Here is a 25,717-nt window from a genome sequence, read left to right as displayed (position 1 = left end):
ACAATTCCTGAATTTCAAATTGTTATCCAAATGTTAAATATTGTAGATTTTTTTTCCTTAGTAGAAAAGGGGCGCCTAATGAATGTTTCGCCAAGGGCGCTGGAATTCCACGCTACGGCTCTGCTTGTTATGTTTGTATGTATTTTTTACCACGCTGAACAACGCCGGGGTACTGATCTCAACGCATTCCCTTCTAGCAAGTGGCAGGAAATAGCACATAAATACTGAAATCCATAATTAAAATTTGAAATTTCAAAAGCGGACTGCGCGATGGAACGTGTATAGAAACGCAGAACAATCTCGAGATCCACGTTATCTTGTTCTTCCCGCGGTCGAAAAAATGCGCGATTGAACGTGTTTTGGAAGCGAAGAACGATCTCGAGATCCGTGGTATTTTGTTCTGCTTTGTGCGGTCAAAAAGAAAATTAAATAATGCGCTATCAAAAGTGTATGAAAGCGCAGAAGGTTCTCGATATCCGCCTTATTTTGGTCTGCTTCTTGTGGTCGAGAGAAAAGTGCGCGATTGAACGTGTTTTGGTAGTGCAGAACGATCTCGAGATTCGCGGTATTTTGTTCTGCTTGGTACGGTCGAAAATGATAGTGCGCAATTGAACGTTTTGTTTTGGAAACGAAGAATGATCTTTGTGCCGTCGAAAAGAAAATTAATTAGTGCGATCGAAAGTGTATGGAGGCAGCAGAACATTCTCGGGAACCGCCTTATTTTGTTTTGCTACGTGCGTTCGAAAAAAAAGGGCATTTACACGTGTTTTGGAAGCGCAGAACGATCTCGAGATCCGCGATATTTTGCGCTGATGTGTGCGGTCAAACTAACTACATGGCAGGTGCCAGCTCCTTTTTTAAGTACATGCATGTGAAGAAATAGCAGAAATTTACAAATAATTTATTATAATCTATTAATCTATTATAATCCTTATCCAAAGGATAGGGTAACGGTACCAATAGTGGAGGAATTAGTAGATCCACAAAAGATTTTTTTTTAAATTGATAATCTTACCAAATTTACAGCTTTAATATCTTAGTCAACAGATAAACTAATAAATTTGCTAACAAAAATAAGATTGATGTCATTTAGCATCAACAACGACCAAATATTGTTTGCACCACTAATGGGTATACTGTTCCTTTACACTAATAAAAATCCATACATTTGTATTGACAAAAATCTAAAGAATTTAACAAATAAATGTTATGTGTGCGTTTATAACCAGGAACTATGTGCTATAGGAGAATCCACATAAAGGTTATTAGTTAATTAGGGTTATGTGTGTTTCCATATATATGCTATGCGAATTCACATGACCGTTTTGTGGGAAATGTTATAGTCAAAATTTATGTATGCCACACATAATGAATATGATTGGATTTTTGTCAGTGTAGTGGCGGTAAAAATTAATTTTGGCTCCCATAGTGGTGCTATCTATTGATTTCTTATGGGACTCGCCACTATTGGTACAGTTGCACCACTATAGGTGCAAGGGAGTCAATTTTATTAAGGAAAATCATTGTTTTCAATAGTTTTCAAGCGAACTTTTAGGATAAGTTGCATTTAACAGGATATTTAAAGCACGACGCATCAACTGGAACCATCGTAAATGGTATATTTATGATAAATCTCATGTAAACCCCACTACCTCCACTATTGTTTACACAGGAAATTATTGAGAAGTTATTCGGGAAATTCTTCAACATTCCCACGGGGAATACTTAAGAATTTCCTCGCAAAATTTTCCAGAATATTCACGGGATTTTTTTTCACCGATTCCACGCGAAACTCTTCAGTTTAAACACGGAAATTGCTTTAGAATTTCCACTAGAACTTTGCAGAATATCAACAAGTTATTCTTCAGAATTTTTACGGTGACGTGTTCGAGAGATGGCCCGCTATCACATTAACGTGTTGCCAGATTAGATTTTTATTCTGTTGTTTGTATAGCTGCGCCGCCATAAGCCTCTTGGTCTGCATCTGCTTTACTGCTCTCCTGGGTTTCAATCTAACGCATTTTTGTATTGCAGAATTCGTTTCCGTCTCTGCTCACTTCCACTCCCGTATTTAAGCTGCTATATCGGCCTTTGGCGACCCCGACGATAGAGTTCGATGTTCGGAGCCCGAAAAATGTAAAAAAGCAGAAAATGTCGAAATTTGCCATAACATTTCTAATATGTCAGGCAATTTGTATTCGCAGTGAAAAAAGCGTTTCTTCCATCACTTCGGGAATAAAAAATTATAATACTTATAAGTATGTTTTCATTAGCCACTCATGCCATTTTTGTAGAATTATAAGTATTCTGCTCTATTTCGGCTTGATTTTGCCTCATACTCCTACAAACGTGTTCGAGTGGCATAATGTCAATAATGTCCTCTTTGTGTCTAAAAACATAAAACCCCAAAATTCACCGGAACTTTGCTTGATTGGAAAATAATGAAGACAGCATTATATTGCAATTCCAAAATAATCTGTAAGTCCGTCTAAATAGATCTAAATAGAAGGAGGATGCGAGCATTTGAAATAGGAAAACAAATCAAATAACTCATGTAATGCAAATCGTAGCTTTCAATATTTGAAATTTTTAAAAGAATCCGATATAAAGCCGAATTTTTGTGTGTTATTTTCCGCGAATACACTCATTACTTTTAAACAATGAACTGCAATGATATTCAAATAATGTATGTCACAAAATAATCACTCCCTAAAAATCTAGTCCATGGACACGCCAAATTCCTAGGCGCCACTTTGTCTGATTTCAAATCGACGCCACATTATGAAAGGGTTGCTCGTTAACTGCTGCATAGCATACACATCGTCAACACTCATGTGTAGGGATAAATGGACACAAATGATCCGCTTTTCTTCTACTCGATGAATGTATGTTGTCCTAACAATCTGAACGCAGTTTTACATTTAGCTAAAAAAAGCCGTGTGGTCATGCGATATTCGAAGGATGTTATCGATGATGTAGTAATCTGCGTAAGATCATTTAGTAGTTTGTTAATAACTCATTCCAAAAGCTAAATTTCAAATTGTGTTGTATGGTGAACTTCTAGAGTGAAGGTTTTTCTACAACTCTGCCTAACAAGTCGATGTTTGAATTCAACTATTAACAGAGTCAAGGAGCTAGTGGCAGTAACTCTTACTAAATGATAACAAAATTTGAATTATTTAGTATAACTTATTGCTACTCCGTTATTAGTAAAATTCAAAGAACGAACTGTTAGACAGAGTCTTTGCACTAGATGTTCGTTATACAAAACATTTTCAAATATAGCTTCTGGAATGTGTTATTGACAAACTACTAAATGATAAAACGCAGATTACTAAATGATCGATAACATCCTCGAATAAAATAAAATTGTGTTACCGTTCTGCATTTTTGGTGGACAATAATAGTATTCCTCTGGCGAAAACTTCCAAGCTAATTAACATATAGAAACCCATTGAATGGTTCCGAACAGATTTTTGTCTGTGTCATATGGAGTGTCAGTGATTGATAGATGAAGAGTACACCCAACCGGTGATTGTTAGATTTTCGAAAAATTCTTTATATGAACCTACCGAAACTTGTTTAAGAACTAGACCATATCCCAACCCCAACCGGCCATATGCAAAAATGCTAGGTTTTCGTACAAATATAGTATGAGATATTACAATTTTGCAAGCATTTCTTACAATATTTGTTTGTGAGATGCCCAGTTCTTATACATGCAATGATGCAGCAACAACACTTTGGCCACCTGGCACGGAACTTCGTATGGGCCAGATAGATTGAAACTTTGTAGAAAATGCGTACAGGAAGGTCATAAGGTACATAGGGGAACTGTCTCCATCTCACTGAACATATATTCATCTTATCACGAAACAAGGAAATACGGCACCAATTTCGTCGCTTCTTTCTGTCAACATGCATGCCCACTGCTGAAAAAAATCACAAAAATAAAAAATAAATCAAATACCTTTCCATTGCTTTGTTTTTGATGGGATAAGAATCGGGGCCATGAGATTAAATCCAGGAGCAGTTCCCATAGTTGCTAAAAGCCACCAAAATGCCAGATCTGCAGTAACGATGGATGCAGAGACCACGTTACTGGTAATCAAAAATGCAGTGGAGGTAACCTGTAAACCGGCGCAGCACTTGCTGTGGCAATCCGCAAGGGACACGAAATGCGGAGTTTCAATCATCTCTATTCCACACCGGATCTCACCAGAAAACGGAAATTGGATAGTGGATGAAGCTGGACTTAGAAAGAAATGAGCGCAGACCAGTGTTTAGTACAGGTAACGCTGCTCAAAAAAAAAAATCAGGCTCAGCAAGGCAGCTTGCAGGAAAAAGCTCTGTCATAACGCAGATGCGAGCTCATGAGGGGATGCTATGGCTAAGATTACAGGCCCAGTAATACAGTAGATGCATACGTTTTAGATTGCTAATGGCGCTTCAAATCTAGTGGTCAACATGTTTTGTTTAAGACTTTATGTGTCAGATATTCATGTTTTTCAACACTGTAGCCCAATTTCATACTTGAGATTTCAGGTTTGAGAATCAATAAATTTGACAATCAAGATACCAATCAAACCCCTCGATGCAAAATTCGGGTTACTATGGTAGAATCATGTTGATCGCAAAGGCTGTATGAGATAACTCCGCGTCTAGCGTTCTAATACTCATGCTTCTACAAGTGATACCGCTACAGAGGAGCCGAAAAAACACAAAACAATTATCGAAGGAAAGTTTCCGCATCACGAACCAACAGTCAGGCCTCCCACACCGTATGGTGAGGTCAACACCAGTAGAGATGAAGCCCGTGTCACTAACCAGTAACTGGTTACGGCAGCAAAAATCCTAAAAACTATTAAGGCCCAGGACTAGATGGTATCCCCAATCTGGTCTTGAAAACGGCGATCCAGGCGAATCCGGATATGTTTCGCTTCTCGTTCCAGAAGTGCATAGACGAAGGTAACTTTGCCGATTACTTGAAGCGTCTAAAGTTAAAACTGCTGCCAAAACCGGGTAAGGATCCATCGGCCTACAGACCTATTTGCCTGCCAGTCAAGGTCGGAAAACTCCTTAAGAGGGTCATCCTTAATAGGCGGTGATCCACACAGAAGGTGAAAACGGATTCAAACATGCAGTGGGTTGGTTTTGGAAGAGCAGGTCCACAGTTGACGCCATCTGGATAGTCGCCGAAGCAGCTGAAGCAGCCAAGAACCAAAAAAAAATAGAGGAAACCACTGCTCCGCCGTGATAACTTTGGACATGAAAAATGCATTCGACAGTTCCAGCTGGGAAGCAATAGTTCCCTACACAGAATGAGGGTCCCAGGGTATCTTTGCAGAGTCCTGAAGAATTACTTCGAGAATCGGACGTATCGACGTTGTGGAACGCAATGTATGTAAAACTGTAAATGAAAAACTGAAGTCATGGTAAGCAGAAACCGAAAGAAAGTGCAGCAGAGTACGATTACGATCGGAGAAGTCACCATCAACTCGAAGTGACAGGTATAGCATCTGAGGGTAATGATCGACGACCGGCTCAATTACAATGGCCCCGTCAATTATGCTTGCGAGAAGGCAACTAATGCGATCACAGCATTAACCAGAATCATGTCAAACAGTTCTGCGATTAGTAGCGTAAGAGGAGACTCCTGGCCAGCGTATCTACTAATTATACTAAGATACGGAGCTCCAGTCAGGGCGGCTTGAGTGCTCACGAAGAGAAACATGACACGGTTCACACCTAGCAAGCAAGTGCGTATCGGATCATATCGAAGGATGCGGTTTGTGTCATAGTAGGAATGCCTATCATAAAAATTCTATAAAGTGCTATAGACTGTGAGGAACGATTGATGATGGAAGTGGCAGCTGGCTTCGAACAGAAGTTCGAAAGTAAGGTGGACTCTCATTCCAAACCTGCCGTCGTGGATGGACAGGAAGCATGGGGAAGTAAACTCTTTCCAGACACAATTCCTGTCGGGCCATGGATGTTTCAGGAAGTATCTCCACAGATTCGGACACGCTGTCCAAACTGCTAGGAGACACCGGGACAGTACTGAGACCTTCATTTTCATTGAGAGAGGTCCCGCGATATTTACATTTTAGTCTCTCCTGCTTTCATAGAAAACATAAACAATGAAAGGAATTCTGCCAAATTTTCGCGGATTTTTATTTCAAGAAAGCGCATAAAACTATTGTAAAGAATCTGTTTCTTCTTCAATGATGTTACCTCTAAGTCGAAAATCAAAAACATTACAATCATTTTATCGACTAATCATCGTTATTTGTACAGATCTATTAAACCTATTTAGAAATTGAGATTTAAAAACAATGCAACATTCCCATCATGACTGCTTGTAATGTGGCAGGTGACCGGGAGACGACCGGGAGTTGCAATGAAAATGTAACTGTTTTCGCTTTCACATGACAGTCACGAAAACTACCAGTACTGCACCGGGACACGCGATTTTCGACTGTTCACGATTCAGGATTCAGAACGAATTGGTTTCCGCAGGCAGCACTCGTAATATAAACCAGTAGAAGCATAAGAATGCATCTACTTATAAACCCCGACAACATCGTACCTACAAGAAATGTGCAAGAACGAGAATTCGTCGAACGGCATCGGGCAACAATCACAGTAACACGGTCGGTTACGGGGGAGCTTTCCCCGTCGGGAACATCCTATCGAGGTAGGATACATCCGCCGCCGGTGACTATCTGAGGCTGCAGAAGATTGGTTTCGATTGGAGTTTCAGCCGCCGGGGAGTTTCTTGTCGGAGTAGGCAAGATCCGTCGCCGGGGACTAGGCTGAGTAGATCGTGACGCGTAATAATACTGGTTTCGAGTCGTCGGAGTTCTATTGAACCGGACGTTATGCTCCTCTTCCCTAGCAGCACACATGTTCCATATAGTTTATTGCAACGCATATGTGACCGGATTCAGTCACAATCAAATTGCAGCAACCATATTTGTCTGACTTGTGCTGCTTGGGTTGGAATCTCTGGACCGACTTCTGCACTCGAATGGTCACTCGCTGAAGTAGGAGGCACCAGATGTTAAGAAATGTTAAGAGTGGTGAAGGTTATTTAATAAGCCCACGGAAGCAGATCGTCGGTTTCTAGGGTAATTCCAGCTTCTAGTTGGAGTAAGATAGATCCAACACCGGGGTGTGTCTCAGACTTGCTCGTGGTTCTAGGAGATATATTAGTGTTGGTAAAGCAATAAACCTCTACAGATACGGGTCGTCGGTTTCAAGGCAACTCTCGCCGCCGGGGGACTTCACCCCGTAGGAGTAAGATAGATTCGCCGCAGGGGACTATGTGAGTAGGTTGTGACCACATCGAGAGCTGAATGGCTCTAAATATGTAGTGGTGCTAAATGGCACGAGAAAGAAAGACAGTGAGACGTCGAGTCAAGTACGAGACACTGAAGACGGCCTTACTATTGAGGTCGAAATACGAAATCTGTTAAAATTACAATCAAGTGGTGGAATTAAATGGGATAGTACAAACTCGTCTTATAACAAGTGAAGACATTCCACTCAAAGCTCAAAAATGAATGAAAATTTGCTATTGAATTAATCTTTTATAGTCCTCAGCAAAGCTTTGGAATTCTGATTATAATTTCAAGAATTGAAAGAACATTAATTCTAAAATTTCCAGTTGGAATGAAGAGCCATTGATGAAGAAGAAGAAGAAGACTCACACGGCAGACGACGCTGGGCTTTGCGGACGATATCGATATAATCGGGGGTTTTAACTGTGTTCTTCCCAGCTAAAGTCCCTTAATCAGTAAACAAAGATGAAGCACGTTATATTCCGGCTTGCAAAAAACCATACGGAAATGGAGAACGAATCAATAATTATGCCAAGTATATAAAAGAATGGATATTTTTAAGCTTATACAATACGACAGACTACGGTGAACTGAATACGTTACTCCTATGCCGGAAGACCATGCATCGAAGACAGTATTTAGAATAGTACTTAATTCAGAATAGTACTATTTATCTTACTACTTTCATGACAAATGATGACAGCATTGTTCTATATTGTATCTTATCGGTATACAAATTTGCCTTCATATCGAAATAAGAACAGCTTTCCCCTATAATCAGAAATGGTGCACACAGTCGATGCACCCATGCTGTGGCGTCAACGATTTTTACTTCCACCACAGACTAACATCCGAGACATTTTTAGTATTTCGTGCGCAAAACGCACGATTCAATTCCAGTTTCATTTTACTTTCTAAGTCTGAAATATTTTAAATGAAACTTTGCAATATTTTTGTGCATACAGTGCACAGAACCAGTTCTGTGTGAATGGCAAAGTGGTAGGTTATGCGTTTCTGAGATGTAACTTCTGTTTGTCTGTTGTCAATGCTTTATTCGATACTCTCATGCCCTAAGAACTGTGGCTAACAATTTATATCTCTAACACGCGATGTATGCTCGAACTCACACACTTTGGTCGTTGTTTGCCACAACGCGTTCGATATGTGGTGGCTGATATGTGTACCAAAGGCGCGCGGTGGCCAAATTAAACAGTATTGATTTCATACATATTACTTATTCAACCAAATGAAATATAGGAAACTGATTTTTTTTCAGTGAATCTACGATTCACCATCTGCTGACAGCAGAGAACAAATTGAACTCAACTGCACGGTAATATATCAACACAGCACGGAGACATGATCACGCACTTCTGTCCGATTGCAATTCTAAGAATAGACCATAACACGCCGTTTATGTGTATTGAAATATATGCACATTAGAAAGGTGGAAATTTTCTATAGATTGCTCATCATTGCTTTTATTAAATTAAGAGCCGAAGTCTTCATCTATATGTTGATGGTGTTGGTTTGCGTGGAAGTGCTCTCAGATTCGACAAATCGACGTTTGAAGCTTTATTTACAAAAGCAGATAAGTCGTTTTGAAAATTTGGTATAGAAATGATGCCCCAACGGTTTCATTTATTTGGAGAAACAGAGTTTTCTAACATTATGCCAAATTTACTTTCATTGCAAATCAAAAATGTATTTAATATATATCCTTTATAGTTGTTAAAAAAATAGAATTGGTGCATGAAAAATCAAAGAGTAATGTAACATGTAACATATATGCCTAATTTTTAAGTCATTTGTAAATATTTTTACCAATTGAATGGGATATTTATGTTGCTACCGTGTATATCTCGTTACCTCTTCGGAAACAAATGTGGATCAGCAAAATACGCAAGGAGTAAATTAACGATCTATAATCGTTTGTGGCAGCTTTGTGTTTGGGGAAGTAAGAATTAAATAAATAAACTACTTCTCAAACATGGAGCTAAGACGTTTATTGACGCGTAACTTTGTGCATCTGGTCAAGTTTAGCTATCGTTAAATGACAGTCTTCAATACGACACATAATAGGTAGTACAGGCAGATTTCGTACAGACTGTATAAACATTGAAAAATCCAAACACACAATGACACTGAACTCAATCAACCTTCAGTTAAACATAGTAGGTAGGGGACAACAGTGCAAATGCACCCACGGGCCAAAATGACCTCACTCATATAATCTTTTGTAGGTAATTTCTGAACGAATGTTACCATTTTTAACTTAATATTAATTATTTATTATTGCGCTGACATGCACAAAAGAAGCAAAATCCCTTCATTTTTCCATAAATTATAAGATTCTTTCCCATCACCAGAGTTTTTCGTTCAATCCAATGGAACAAAACAAACAACCATGCGTTCACCATTATTTCAAATGCAATTGGTTTTTTGCTACCACCAGAAATTGAATTCGAAATAGAATGAAAACATATTTTTTCACTTATAACATCAGTATACATTCGCATGTAGCATACAGTGGATGGCTTTTTTCGCATGATAAGGAAGTGATTCGGAGGGCTGTACCCCATGATAAATTCCTTTCAAAAAGCTCCAAACACCCCCAATGCACAGTGGCTTAAATCGTGTTTTGAACGCGTTTATTTAATAGTACCTTTATTATTCGATCTAGCGTAATGGTGTCTTCTAGACATTTGATCAGTAAGTCGGGGTCTTCAGTAGCCTTGCGAGCAAAAGCGTAGGATTGTCAATTCGGAGGTTGCGAGTTCTATTCTCGGTCCGGTCTAGGATGTTTTCGGGAATGATTCATTTTAACCTGTTTTGCTGCTGTGTCCCCAACACAAAATGAAAAAGAACAAAGCGTTTTATCAACACTTCTCGGTAGGGGGCTGCATATCCGATTCTTTTTTTTTTCGTTCTTGTAGTATGCAAGTTCGATAAATTTGTTTCCATGGCATGTAATGATTCGAAACAGTTTTTCCTGTCTTTTATCATTGTTCGTTATCAATTGAGCACGATTTCTGCGAACCCTGTACACTACCATTCGGGCGTTTTGCCCCAGGCTCATTTTTAAAAAATGTTTTAAATGCGTTAGAAAGTCACAAAAACCTAGCTGTTTTGAAAGAAAGGTTTTGGTTTTGAATTTTTTTTTTTTTTTTTGCCCTTTTCAATGGTTCGGTAGTCATGTATTTATTGTTGAAAACATATAAAAAGATTAAAGGATGCATTTTGGACTGTTCTCCTCTATATTTTTATTTTCCGCTTGCTACGCAGCAAAGCTAGAATAATAAATTGACAATCGTCCGTTGCATCTCTATAAGGATTGGTGCTACTGAAAATGCTAAGTGCATTGAGGGTATTATTAGTTTGGACTCAGAACAGATTCATTTCTCTGAAATTCTATTACCTATAAAAAAAACTTATTATGCTAATTGTTTGCGACGTACCGCATCGTGTGAAATTTTTTTATAAATTACAGAACAAAATTCGGAACAGTCATAATTTCTCCCAATTTTATATAAACCGCAACAGGAAAAATAGAGGCTACAGCACATCACAGTATGCTCATAATTCGATATGTCTATGCGGAAACAAGTAACTTGCTCGGCAAGCAAAATATTTAGCTTCAGACTGTGATAAAGCATACGATAAACGAAAAACAACCATTTTGGTCACCGATAAATCACGTTTCTTTGCTAGAAAGCTTTAGGTTTTATAAAAACTTGAGATAACATATATTCGAAGCAACATGTCACTGTTCATGAACCGCAAAGACTTCCTGTGAGGAAATTCATTATCATTTCAATATCCCTCACTTAATGAAAACACGGCACGTGGAAATTTAAGATGCCATAAAATGCGCGCGACCTCTCCAAATTTGTATGATTATTTCAACAGCCGAGATCTCAAAATTTTTGTTTCGGTTATTTTGTTATTCGGTAATTTCTTTGTCGAAATTTGGCAAAGATGATTTTTCACTGAGATCTTCGTAACGATTACGATGATTCGCTAAAGTTTAATTATTTAACTCATTTCACCGAAATCTCAACAGCAGAACTATTCGGTAATTATTTCACAGTTTTCTGTGGTTTTTCACCTATTGCTAAAATGTTAAAATCACCGAACATCAGAAAATAATTCTGCGATTTATTTCAAGTGTGACTGAAATCTTTGCTGAAATCCTTGCTTTTGGATTCTTGGCAATTATAAAAAATGAGTTTGAAGCATGTTAATGATAACGGAACAAGCCGTGCGGTAAGATGCACGACTACAAAGCAAAATCGTGCTGTAGGTGGCTGGGTTCGATTCCCGGTCTAGAATATTTTCGGGTTGGAAATTTTTTCGACTTCCCTGGGCATAAGGTGTCAGGCCATTTGGCCGAATGCCGTCTGGCCGAATGCCGTTTGGCCGAACGCCATTTGGCCGAATGCCGTTTGGCCGAACGGGTCGTTTGGCCGAATGCCGTTTGGCCGAATAGTTAAAAAAAATTAACCTCAAATTACGAGTAGCGAAGGGTGAGAAATGAAACGTGAGTAATGAGAAGTAAGATGTGAGAAGGGAGATGTGAAAAGAGAACTTTTTCCTTCTTCTTCCTCCTCTTTTCTTCTCCTTCCTTTTCCTTCTTCCTTCTTCATTCTTCTTCCTTTACCTTCTTCTTCCTTCTCCTTCTTCCTCCTTCCTTCTTTATTTTTCCTTCTTCCTTCTCCTTCTTCATTTTTCCTTCTTTATTTTTCCTTCGTACTTGTCCCTTTTCCTTTTTTCCTTTTACATTCCCTTTCTTTCTTCTTTCTTATTCCTTCTTCCTGCTTCCTTCTTCTTCTTTCTTCTTCCTTCTTCCTTCATCCTTCATCCTTCTTCCTTCTTCCTTCTTTCTTCATCCTTCTTCTTTCTTCATCCTTCTTCTTTCTCCATCCTTCTTCTTTCTTCCTTCTTCCTTCTTCCTTCTTCCTTCTTCCTTCTTTCTTCTTCATTCTTCTTTCTTCTTTCTTCCTTCTTCCTTCTTTCTTCCTTCTTCCTTCTTCTTGTTACCATTTTTCCACTTCCTTCTTCCTCTTTCCTTCTTCCTTCTTCTTCTAACTTCTTCCTTCTTCCTTCTTCCTTCTTCCTTCTTCCTTCCTTCTTCCTTCTTCTTTCTCCCTTCTTCCTTCTTCTTTCTTCCTTCTACCTTCTTCTTCTATCTTCTTTTATCTTCTTCCTTCTTCCGTCTTCCTTCTTCCTTCTTCATTCTTCTGCTTCTTCCTTCTTCCCTCTTCTTTCTTCCTTCTTCCTTCTTCCTTCTTCCTACTTCTTCTATATTCTTCCTTCTTCCTTCTTTCTTCTTCCTTCTTCCTTCTTTTTCCTTCCTTCTTCCTTCTTCCTTATTCTTTCTTACTTCTTCTTTCTTTTTTCTTTCTTTCTTCTTCCTTCTCCTTCTATCTTCTTCCTTCTATCTTTCTCCTTCTATCTTCCTCCTTCTATCTTCTTCCTTTTTCGTTCTTCCTTCTACCTTCTTCCCCTTCTTCCTTTTTCCTTCTTCCCTCTTCCTTCTTCCTTTTTCCTTCTTGCTTCTTCCTTCTTCCTTTTTCATTCTTCCTTCTTCCTTCTTCTTCCTTCTTCTTTCTTCCTTCTTCCTTCTTCCTTCTTCCTTCTTCCTTCTTCCTCCTTCCTTCTTCCTTCTTCTTTCTTCCTTCTTCCTTCTTCCTTCTTCTTTCTTCCTTCTTCTTTCTTCTTGTTTCCTTTTTTCTACTTCCTCCTTCCTTCTTCCTTCTTCTTCTAACTTCTTCCTTCTTTCTTCTTCTTTCTTTCTTCTACCTTCTTCTTCTATCTTCTATCTTCTTTTATCTTCTTCCTTCTTCTTTCTTCCTTCTTCCTTCTTCATTCTTCCCCTTCTTTCTTCTTCCTTCTTCCTTCTTCTTCTATATTCTTCCTTCTTCCTTCTTTCTTCTTCCTTCTTCCTTTTTCCTTCTAGCTTCTTCCTTCTTCCTTCGTCCTTCTTCCTTCTTTTTCTTCCTTCTTCCTTCCTCCATCTTCCTTCTTCCTTTTTCCTTCTTCCTTCTGCCTTCTTCCTTCTTCCTTCTTCCTTCTTCATTCTTCCACCTTTATTCTTCCTTTCTTTTTTCTTCTTCCTTCTCCCATATTCCTTCTTCCTTCTTCCTTCTTCCTTCTTCCTTCTTCCTTCTTCCTTCTTCCTTCTTCCTTCTTCCTTCTTCCTTCTTCCTTCTTCCTTCTTCCTTCTTCCTTCTTCCTTCTTCGTTCTTCGTTCTTCGTTCTTCCTTCTTCCTTCTTCTTTCTTCTTTCTTACTCTTCCTTCTTCCTTCTTCCTTCTTCCTTCTTCCTTCTTCCGTTTTCCGTTTTCCTTCTTCCTTCTTCTTTCTTCCTTCTTCCTTCTTCATTCTTCCTTCTTCCCTCTTGCTTCTTCCTTCTTTTTTCTTCCTTGATTCTTTCTTCTTTCTCTTTCCTTCTTCTTTATTTGTTTTTCATTCAGAGAATTTCAACTATTCTGCCAAACGGCATTCAGCCAGATGGCGTTCGGCCAAATGACCCTTTCGGCCAAATGGCATTCGGCCAAACGACATTCGGCCAAACGGCATTCGGCCAAATGACCCCAAACCGGCCAAAAAAGTATCATCGTGTCAGCCACAAATGCAAAAATGGACCCTTGGCTTAGAAACGTTGCTGATAACAACTGTGTAAGTACTTGTCACAAGTTGTGTAAGTGCTTAATGAACACTGAGCTGCAAGGCGGCAATATCCCAGTGGGGGATGTAATGCCAATTAGGCTGACCAGATCATTTCGTTGGAAAACGGGACAAACACACTTCTAATGCGGAACAAGTAAAATTCTAAATTAAAGTTAAGTTTTTCAGATTTTTGTTGTGCGTGTTATTAATTTTTTCCAGACATACTTTTAGTTTGAGTAGGGTAATACACCCAGAAATCACCCTCACCCCAGTTTTCGCCCACCAATTTTAAAATCTTCATTTCTCGAAAACTAGTTGTTGGAAACAGTTGAAGTTCTAATTTTTCCATACAATTATCAAACAATTATAATAAAACTTGAATTCACTGAATTTCTGTACAAAAAATGATCTCCACCCAATTGCGCAAAGCGCATTTTTTCCTGTATTCTATAAGGTGGGCTGTTTAAGAGCAAAATACGTAACATAACCTAACTAGTGTCGAATATCACACACGTTTTCTGCCAGATTTCATTCACATTTGTTGATGTTTTTTTGTTTTCTGCTGTTGGATTCGTGGCCACGCGATTAACGTCTTTAGTCGTCTATCGCATTAGCGTGCTGTGGAGTGTATGTTCGATTCTAGCTGTAGAATGGAGTGTTGTATAAATGAACCAGCGCCAGCGAAAGTGCTACATGTCACATTGAGAAAATTTTACAGTAGACGCATTTTCCCAAAAACTGTGAATAATAAATTCAAATTTACAATTTTATGCAACTCAACTGTACTAACATGTTATAAGTGATGTGCCTAAAGGTAGTAGTGAGAAATATCTAAAGTTTCTTGACAAATTTCAATTTAATTTTTAACAAAAAGCACATGTACCACTACTAATGTGAACAAAATGCAGCAGAAATTAAAAATCGTTGCCAGTGAAAGTGGTTCATGTAGAGTTATAAAATCATTCTAAACGGTAGTCAACCATCTTGAAATTCAAAATAGTGTAAAAATCTGTTGCAGAAACACCCATATTACCAAATTGTCTTTTAAATAACCTGATTCTAATGGGTGGAACTGCACATGTACCACTTTTTCTGGTAACGAAATGGCCAGTGTGATATATACCAGAAATTAAAATGTAAATATCTCCAGATTTAGAAATCAAAATTCACTTTTTTGTTATTTCCTTACTAGATCTTTGCAAATAGAAGTCGTTTATGTAAAAAATTCGAATTTGACAAAGTTTTTATTTAATAAAAGACAGAATCACCGTCTTCGACCAGAGGTCGCACAGACTGAACACTTAACATCTAGCATTAGACAACGGACAAGGACATTTACACAACACCCAATGGACCAGTGGAGAACTTTTCGCTTTACGAAAAGTTTTCTCCTCACCGGGGTGGGGGAATCGAACCCACACTTCACAGCACATGCGTTTAGACGATTCACGTCGCTAACCGCACGTCCACGGAGCCCTTTCTTTATTTGGTAGGCACTCTGTGTTTCTTAACCGCTACTGTGCCGAGATCTACTGTAGTATTCTGCTGTACAGAATCCATACAGAATCTATTTTTAGATTTCCATTACTCATTATTGTTGTCGTTGCCAGTCCATCTCATCGTGAGTCCATTGTGTCCGTTTGTCCATGTCATGTATCCAATGATCGTTACATTGTTCGGTTGCCATTTATCCGGGTAACGTTGGAGGAATGCCTCCGAGAAGAACAAGTTGTCAGTCGTCATCAGGCAGCCGTACGGTAAGGTGCGTACCCCAAAACGCCACCGTATAAGCTGCGAATCCGGCGACTGACGAGGGTTTGGTGGAGGGGCTGGGAATCGAACCCATGACCATCCGCTTGTAAGGCGAACGTGTAGCCAAATGCGCTACGGGACCCCCCTAAATTTGACAACGATGTACCACTTTCCATTGGCTAATGTTAGGTGTTGAGTATTAGTTTGTGTAGATTGGAGAATTTCGATGGTATTCTTGGAGCTACCAAAACCAATATTCTTTTGAGTATTCTTCAATCACAATTTCGATGTATTTATGAGGAAACAAATTAATAAATGTTAAAAAAATTTACAACGACAATTTTAAAAATTTGTTTAGATGAATAATGTTTCAAACTTGTAAGTCCAAGATGAACTGTGATACTTAGAATTGAGATATGTGGAGAAATTTATGAGAGGGCTTTTTAATTCGTCCACATAAATTAAACAGTTTTTTTTACTAATAAAAAAGCATTGAAATACTACAGCTAAGAACTACTACTAGATCAAAATTCTTCAGATAGCTTTAAAGTTTTCTTTAAAAAAATAGTCGAAACCGCAGAGTTTCACAAGGGACTACATATGAAGTATGAAAGTTTCTCAAATTGATTTCTGGAACAAATAAGAATTCTTAATCTCAAAATTCTCTCAGAAAACAAAGATTTTTAAAGCCTATAAATAGACTTTCCTCAAATATAAGCTCTATGATAAAAATTAAAAAAATACCGGGTTCATCATAAAAATCTGCAATCCGCTGTTTTTTGCACAGCTGTATGCTCGGTATATGAATGCATAAGGACATAAGCAATCAAGCTTTTTGTTGGCAGAAGCTCAAGTGTAATGTTGATTTCAATTTCAGGGCTGGAACGCAGAAATCTGCAAAGTCTTGTCTGAAACTGGATTGGATCAATTAATCGGGGGATTTCACAAAATAAATAAAATTTCTGACAACTTTTTGAAAAGAAGGCATGTAAATCGGGGAGAGCTACTTTTCCCGTTAGTTTTAGTTCAAGTTTAGTTAGATTTTTGCGTATTTTATGCACGGAAATCTAAACCTACTCAGTGACTAAGAAGTTTTACTTCCCCTCTCGTTTTCTTTCATGGAATTTTTTCTTATTTTCAGTAAAAAGATGTTAAATGAGTGAAAGTGAGTAAAATTTCTGTAAGCGAAAGAGTGAGGGAAGGGAAATTATTAAGACGAGAGCTCCATATGTCCATAAAAAAAAAATTGGGGGGTACCACCAGCGATGCCGAAGCCTGAAGGGGTACCACTCAAGAAAGAGGTTGAGAACCGCTGCTCTTTTAACTAAAAAGTATCAATCTCTTGGGAAGAACCCCTGAAAGTGGCTTGGTTTGGAAGATGTAAGCAGAAAATATTACTCAAATAATAGTCATATCATAAAATAACATACCCCCTCCCCCCCGGAGACAAAATTTTTAGAAGAATTTTTTCGAACCCTCTCGAATAAAAAAATGTTCAGGGAATGTGCTGGAAAATGCTGGGAAGTAAGACAGGTCCAAATGTAGCAAGAATGTAGAGCCGCGAAATAAAAATGAGAAAAAAAATGTTTTGTTACCGTCGTCGGGGGTGACAATGGGTCGAATCTGAGAGATTATGTACTATGTCTTCTTCTTCTTTATTTGTGTGGAAACCGTGGAAAATCAACAAATCAAAGTAACATTTCATAACGTCGGAATCAACATTTTTCACTCCAATAAAAACTGTTTTTAATGGTTATGAACTTCCTAATGAAGAACAAAACCGATTTCTCATAATACGGGATCATTCACATGGATAATTACGGGTACAATTCACTGTAGCAGATATAAAAAAAATTGGGAACACAAATTGTCAAATAAATAATTTTGGTTACGACCATTTGAAGTTGCATCGCTGTGTTTACTTTTTCGGTTCGCAGTGACTGGATCGCGATGACATTAGGATGAACGTAAATAAAGCGAGCTGTCTTCTCTCTCTCAGGGTCGAATGGGGGTGAGAATGGGTCATTGTTTCAATCACTTAGATTGCTTGTATAATTGATTGGATGTATCTGAAGGCAAGAAAACTAAAATATAAGAAACCTTTTTGAACGATTTTGTTTTCCGACTTCCAGGCTGTTGGTGAGAGCAATGACCCATTCTCACCCCCCAGACCCATTGTCACCCCCGATGGTGGTATTTCTTTCCTGATGTTTAAGGTCACTTCTGACAGAATCCAAGTTTCAAAGTGCTCGCGTTTTCGGGGGCACACCACTCGATACGGAGGCGGCGGACAACTGTCATTTTTGTTGATTCAGCTTTGCTGCGTCGCAACATGCGCGAAAAAATAAAAATGACAGTTGTGCGTTGCTTCCTTATCGAGTGGTGTGCCCCCGAAAACGCGAGCTCTTTGAAACTTGGATTCTGTCAGGAGTGACCTTAATCCCAGTAGCTCGCTCCCCGATACTCGCTACAGTGAAAAATCGCTGATTGAAGGTGGCTGATAGCTCAAAAAAGCTGGCGTAATCTGGTCACTATCTGGCGTAATCTGGTAGTTTGACGTAAGCTTCCGAGCAAAACCATGATTAATCCACCTAGCCGTGTTGGTGCCTTTCTCGAAAAAAAAAATCCTCAATATGAGTATTTTTAAGCGTGTTTTTGGCATAAAAAATAGTATTTTGGCCATTACTTCTGATCCCATAGTTCGATCGGGCCTATTTCAATAGCAAAAAATGGGACAGGATTCCCCATTGGATGCGAGTCCCCACACGTGTTGTAAACCAAAAAGTGTGTTTACAAAATTTGTACACATACACACACATACAGACATCACCTTAGTTCGTCGAGCTAAGTCGATTGATATTTAACACTATGGGTCTCCGGGCCTCCTATCACATATTCGTTTTTGGAGTGATCATATAGCTTTTCGGTACAACTTTGTTGTACGAGAAACGCAAAAATATCTCCTTTTTTCTTTTTTACTCTATACAGTATTACAAAGAAGCTTGTGTGTTTGTAACGGTTGATTTTTTCGATACACTTTTGATACTTTGAAATGTATTTGATATTTTTTAAATATGAAAATTATTAGATTTCAATAAAATATTATTTATCAGAACTTGAATTTAATCTCACAAAACATATGTTATCCATCATTTATCTCGACCTTTTCACTTTCGCATCTCGTTACAATACTTCCCCACTCAGCAGTTTACGATAATAACATTGTGACAAAAGTGTCACACGTTTTGCAGATTTTATACCTCCTGCTGACGTACAGTTTTGTGTCATTCTGTGTATCGCATAGGTCTTCCAATTTTTTTTAAACAACGAAATTTGCCATCACCAGCAAAATTCGCAATGATATGTTCTGTAGCACAGCACCAAGATGCTTGCTCATAAAGTGGTTCGCAGTTCGAATTTCCAAAACACATATCTTTGCTAGTTACATGCTGCACTAATGCATAGACGACCCAGTACATAAGAGTGATGGAAGTGCTGAACACGCACTAACTTTGGGTTGGCAATATCCCAGTTGGGGAATGCAATGCCTATAACGCAGAAGAAAATAAAAGATCACTAATGTTAGTCGCGTCCACCTACGGCAGTGATAGGCGTTATTTTTTCCGCTTCATCTTGGTGACGGCGTCGTCTCACGCCGCAAATAATTTGTATTCTTATTTTCGCTTCTTCCTATAACGTGGAGCACCGGCGACGAAAAATCGGTCTTATAATTATAATTTAATTTCGTCGGATGGCACCAATTCACCGCTTCAAATGAGCCTTGCATTGGCTTTTGTCTAGATCAGCGGTTCACAATTTCGTTTATTTGGTAGGCTCAGGCGTGTATAACACTTTACGGAGCCATGTTTCTTTGTGATATATATATATATATATATATATATATATATATATATATATATATATATATATATATATATATATATATATATATATATATACAATAAATATATTATAATACAGTTAGTAAAAGAATGACAAAATAGTTAAAAATTAAATAAGTTTTTTTTCAGAGTATTTCTTACCAACCAAACAGACATTCGTTCCTCAAATATGATTTAAAATTTGCTTTTCTATTACGTGAATAAAAATACATTTAAAGATACAAAGTATTTTCTACTATAAATAACTAATCAAATCACTAAAATCACAATTTTGCTTCCTAAAATCGATCTGAACACGTTTTGGGCAATTAAATTCGCGATTTCATTAATTTCACATTTTGATTATTTGAATTTTGTTTTTCGAGTTTTCCATCCAATAAAATAATTTCTCGAATCTATTCATATTTTCAACATATTTAGAGTTTAAAATTCTTATTCTATGCTGACATATTGCAATTTTTAAATATTCTGGGTTATTTATTTATTATTTGTGTAAGAACTTGTAACATTCACCACTATAGTCTTCTATTGAATAAAGTTAGTTGTGGAAAAATACTAAACTACAAATATTTCACCCTTCAAAGGTGTATGAGCATAAACACGGAGGAACAAAAAGTACTCAATTTTCAGTATTTTCAGTATTTTTTATAAATGAAAGTTTATATTATTGATCGACATTAAAAACATTTAAAAATCCGAACAATTAAAAACTACAAAATAAAACTATCAAAGTACCCCGTAAACAAAACAAAAAGGCATTTGTACGACCGCGCATCACTCAAGAATAGACAGCCCAATTTTTGCGAATTTCTATTTACGTGGAAAAATGTTATGATAAAACTGGAATACTTTACACTACAATTTAATAACCTAGATTGCAACAAGTGCCCTAATGGATGACTTGTCAGATGTGACGCAACGGACCCTAAACGTTTTTATCCCAGCCAGATGGTGGACCTTGGATGTTCTTGTCTTAGAAGTGGCGTTGAGGATCATCCTCAGAAATTTGTTTTGGACTCGTTGAAGTTTTATGTGATGGGTTCTAGCGCAGCTCTCCCAGACTGGCATGCCATATTCGATCACGGGGAGTTGGCATTGCTACGACCGCGCATAACTCAAGAATAAGCAGCTCAACTTTTGCTAATTTATATTCGTTTTTTTTTTTTCTATTTTAGGTGGACAAATTTTATAATGAAACTAACAACATCTTTTCGATGAAATGGTGTTGTACAGGAATTTCAAACCTCAGTCATCTGTATAACACGAAGTTGGCATTATCATTCGAACATGGAAAGATCAATTTGTAAAATCATTCTGGAGAACCCTTCTTCTCTAGATCAGTACTGAAATTTTCATTTTCATTGAGAGAGGTCACGTGATATTTACATTTTATTTTCTCCCGCTTTCATAGAAAACATAATCAATGAAAGGAATTCCGCCAAATTTTCACAGATTTTTATTTCATAAAAGCGCATTAAACTATTGTAAACAAGCTGTTTCTTCTTAAACAATATCACTTCTAACTCGAAAATCAGGAACAATATAATCATTTTATTGACTATTTACACAGATCTATTAAAACTGACTGCTTGTAATGTGACTGGGAGCCCGCTATATTTACATTTGGTCAATTCAAAAAGAAAATGCATCTGTTTTCACTTTCATATGACGATCACGAAAACTACCGGTAGTTCTCTAGATAAATTATGTACGCAACAACCTGAATCAGAAAATCAATTTTTGGCGAGACAAAGTTCGCCGAGTCAGTTAATTATTTATAAAAAGTTCGAAAAGCACCAGGACAAATTTTTGGTTTAATATTTTTCTACGACCTTACATGAATTTTTGTGTATCCAGGAAATCAGGAAGCTTTGACTGGACGAATATGAACTAACAGAAGACTCCGAATTAACCGAATTTATTGGCAAGGCAAACTAGAGACCATAGGATCTCAAATAAAGACCAGTTACTGTTTTTTATTAATTTAATTCAAGCTAAATTATTAGCGGGCTTGGTAATCATATGGCTACTGCTTCTGCCTCATACGCAGGAGGTCGTGGGTTCAATCCCAGGTCCGTTCCATTCTCCTACTTTGTATCTTTCTCTTTATTTCTCACTAGTCGACCCGGCAGACGTTGTCCTGCATAGTAGGCGAAAATGCGCGTTGTGAAATTTCCATACGAATCTTAATTTAAGTATTTCACGATTTACTCATTTTACTGATGATTTTCGACTGAGGAAATATCATATAAACCCGTCGGAAACGATAACGAACATATCTGCTGAAGTGATAAAGAAAATCCATCCACCCGTTTTCGAGTTATGCGGATACGAACACAGACCATTTCATTTTTATTATATAGAAGATGTTCTAGCAATCGCTAGAACTGGAAATGGACTTCCATACCGTTTCCATTACTATTCCTATACCTTCAACTTGAGTATTCTAACAGTAATCTGCTAGAATGGAAATGAACTATAGAGCTCGTTTCCTACATCAAATTAGAAATTCCATTAGTTATCTTCTCCTATCTATCACATTGGCAGCTCGTTAACCAAGACGGACCTCTGCCTCTCCAACCTAACCCAGAAATTCCAAAAAATTCCGCATGAACTCGTGGCAAGTGCAGAGGTATATTCGGCTTGCAGTGGGCGAGTGATTGCATAATCATTTCCTCCCCCTTCCCTACATTGACTAGCATTCTGACGTGGCAGGCGCCAGTATGACCTAACAAATGAGATCACCATTACTTGTACATTGAAGATGTGTGCTAGTCCCAAGCAAACATCTGTTGGTTCCCTGTGCAAGAACAGCTGATCTGGTCATAATGGAGTAGCAACTACGAGCAGTCAATCAAGCTCAAGCTCAAGCTCAATTTAATTCAAGCTAAATTATGAATGTTCTCAAGTGTGCCGGTACCGTAGTTTGAGAATCTCTGCTAGTCATTGGTCGGGATGGTCTAGATTATAACGATATTCGAGAAGCAAGACGCCACGTACGAAAATCAATTCACATCACTCACTTCAAAGATGCTCCATCCAGCTTCCGATTAGTCTCCTTGTTATCTCCAAATCCGTATCAAATCGATGCAGTTGGTATGCTCAATGATAATCCGAGACTGTCGATGTTTGGTTCAAGAATTCACAACATCAAGTGCCACACCTGTCCCTCGAATACTATTTTTACATTCTATTCTTCCGAGTATTCTATTCTAGAGCACATTGTCAATACACGTTATGCACCTTTCAACAACACGATCAATAAACTGCATAAAAGCATAATTTCCCATCCATATTACAAAGCTAAATTTTCACGTTTCCTCCCAAAAATTCAATACTTTCACTTGTTTAACCTTCGCACTATTTTGCGAGCGAAAACGTTTCCTGCAGGACGAAGGAAAATATATATATATCCCCCAGTTAAGCACCAACACCAACACCAACAGGATAACTAACCTAAGGGGGGTACCGCAATTTCATTCACAGCTTCTCACGAACACGTGCTCACCAAATCATATGGTTCCGGTAGCGGCAATGGCTCTTCCACCATTCCTCGATAGAGCTTGGCTAGATACGAAATGAGTTGCGAAAGCCCTTACCACGCAGTATTGGTGACCGTGAATTATAAACTTACTGATCCTGTGACCAGCTCACTTCAAGCAATAGGTAAGGAAGCCCACCTCACACTCGACCGATAACCGCTGAGCGTCCGAACCGAATGGCATCTAAATTCGCACTACGATTTAACTAACAACAGTTTCGGCCATCGGTGAACATTTGCTGCTCCCATTTCGAATGGTGCTCAGCTCACATACTCTCTGGGACGGCGGCGTAGCATTCAGCAGGGCGGGAAAATGTTTTCATAGGTTTGGGGTGGTATGGGGAAAATCGCAATGCCTGTCATGCATCCTTGCCCGCTCGTCAGCGTGACATTTCGCGATGCTTTGTGTGCGAGTGAAGCGCGGTTATAGCAACAACGTGAGAGTTTTATAGCATTTGGGTCTATAGTGACGTTTATCTGGTTGCTTACTTGCAAGGCGCATGAGCTTTATTAGCGTGGGTTGAACTAAGGGATAAATGGCACTTTGTAAATACATCTGATTTTATTTTATCCATGTGCGTCACCTTTATATTTTAGAATGTTCAACAAAGTATAGGCACATTTCTTTAACAAATCAACAAATATATAACATTTTCATAAATTACATCAAAATACGTTCAATTAATGTATCATGCATGAAATGGGCGAAGGATGATGGGGTGTGGGATGGTTACAATATCCCTTGGTTAAACAAATACCGTGTGAAATATCAAAAAAATTAAAGGGGGTTAATTGTAATTCATTTAGAAATCATTTATCTTATCTTATTCAGGTACTTGACAGTAAGCTTTTAGGTTCTCGAAATGGAAAGTAGGCTTTCAAATTAAAACAACAAAAATCAAAAACAAATTGTCACTCATCAAGGTCGTAGTTTCTGCCGCCATTATTTGCGGTTGGTAGAGCATAATTGCCCCAAAGGAACTGTGGTTTAATCGCTAATTGCGAATCATTACATAAGATAAGCGGAGTAAAAATCGAATAGATCGCTTCTCAAGGTGCGTATTGAACTATTCACAGTGGTAGTATAGTCAATCAGTCTACTTCAATTTAAATATTTAGCTAAAAAATAGCTGTACGGATTTTGATCGTTTGATTCGAACTTTTTGATTTACTGCTGCTTACAGTATGGTTGAGAGAGCTGGAACAGGCATGCACTAGTCGGAATCTGGAACAAGCACTAGAAGAGAAGATTGGGAGATTATCCATCGATTAACTGGACAAAAGCATCAACTGGATTTCGGTGAGCGCTTTCCAACTTATCGCTATTGCTATTCTCGCAATGATATTAGCCATATACTGTGAAAGTGATCTAAACCAACAACTTTCATGGAAAAAGAATTGATCTTCATTCATTGAAGCTGTTGGTTTCAGGCACTGTTAGAATTATTCTCATATCAAAAAAGTTGCATAGATGTTAAATTTTGATAAGGTTTACCCGCCATATCATCACTTAGTAATTTCACCATAGCTCGGTAGGTACTTAGACACATGCGGCTAAATATTCATTTGGAGCTTCAATAGATATGAACTGTGAAGGGTTCAGCATGTTTCAGAGATTTTTTTGTTCAAACAACTTAAGTTCAATTGAACCTGGCCACCGTAATAATGTTTTCTTGGATTTCCGAAACTAATTCACGTCATTCTATACCTGTAATCACTGTAATGTAGTTTTTTGCTTACATTGAAAAACATTTTGAATCATGATTCTGTGATTTCATTTAAACTTGGCGTGTCCTTCATTTTAGTTTTATTTTAAACATTTTCGTGAATTTAACCGAATGGTTCCCCGAGTAGACGAAAATAGCTCAATAATATCAAATATTGATAAGATAGCAAAATGAGATATGGACATGATTGATATAAGAGATAAAAGATCAGACGATAATATCAAAATTTTGCACTAAAATATCATTAGAAGATCAAGTTATGTTATTTGTAATAAGTGATCAATATCATGTGCCATTAGTTTGTTCTTATCCATAGCATATCGAGATATTTAAATGATATTTCGGTGCAAATTTTTGATATTGTTGCCTGTTCTTTTATCTCTTATATCAATCAAGTCCATATCATGTTTTGTTATTCTGTTCATGGCTTCTGCCCGGGTCCAGTAGAATCAAAGAAGTTTGTAGGGAGTCCTTAGCATTCTTCTGAGTAGTTTTTCGTCAGTTTTCTTCGATTAGTGTACCGCCGAAGTATCAATGCAATTTTTTTTTTTGGTGGTGCATTTAGGCCGCTATTGAATTTAATATCAAAAATCGCGAAAATACTTCAAATAAAACTTTGTAAAATGTTTATTATAATTATCTTTGAAAGGCATGGTTTGATTTTTGTATTCAATGAACCTAGAAGAATCGTTTTGCTCACTGAGCAGAAAGTACAAATTTGGTAAATTTAGATTTGTTCAACGGATAGTTGTTGATATATTGAGGTTAAGAAATCGCCTGT

General features: G+C 37.9%; 1 protein-coding gene across 3 annotated transcripts in view; it reads right to left on the bottom strand.

The window, feature by feature from the left end:
- LOC134213288 (alpha-tocopherol transfer protein-like) overlaps positions 1-23,416 on the bottom strand; it is a 39,509-nt gene extending 16,093 nt beyond the window's left edge. Inside the window, exons 1-2 of one of the 3 annotated variants that reach the window (XM_062692196.1) lie at positions 23,125-23,416; positions 22,692-23,052 (exon numbers count right to left, since the gene is read on the bottom strand). The gene's annotated coding sequence lies outside the window, so the exon portion shown is untranslated. The remainder of the gene's footprint in view (positions 1-22,691; positions 23,053-23,124) is intronic. The other 2 variants (XM_062692194.1, XM_062692197.1) reach the window with 2 other exon arrangements.
- Positions 23,417-25,717: the final 2,301 nt, after the last annotated feature.

Source organism: Armigeres subalbatus, chromosome 2, assembly GCF_024139115.2.
Source record: "Armigeres subalbatus isolate Guangzhou_Male chromosome 2, GZ_Asu_2, whole genome shotgun sequence".
Taxonomy (NCBI): Eukaryota; Metazoa; Arthropoda; class Insecta; order Diptera; family Culicidae; genus Armigeres; species Armigeres subalbatus.
The sequence above is the reverse complement of the archived record's forward strand: the minus strand, read 5'-3'. Positions and strand labels throughout refer to the sequence as shown.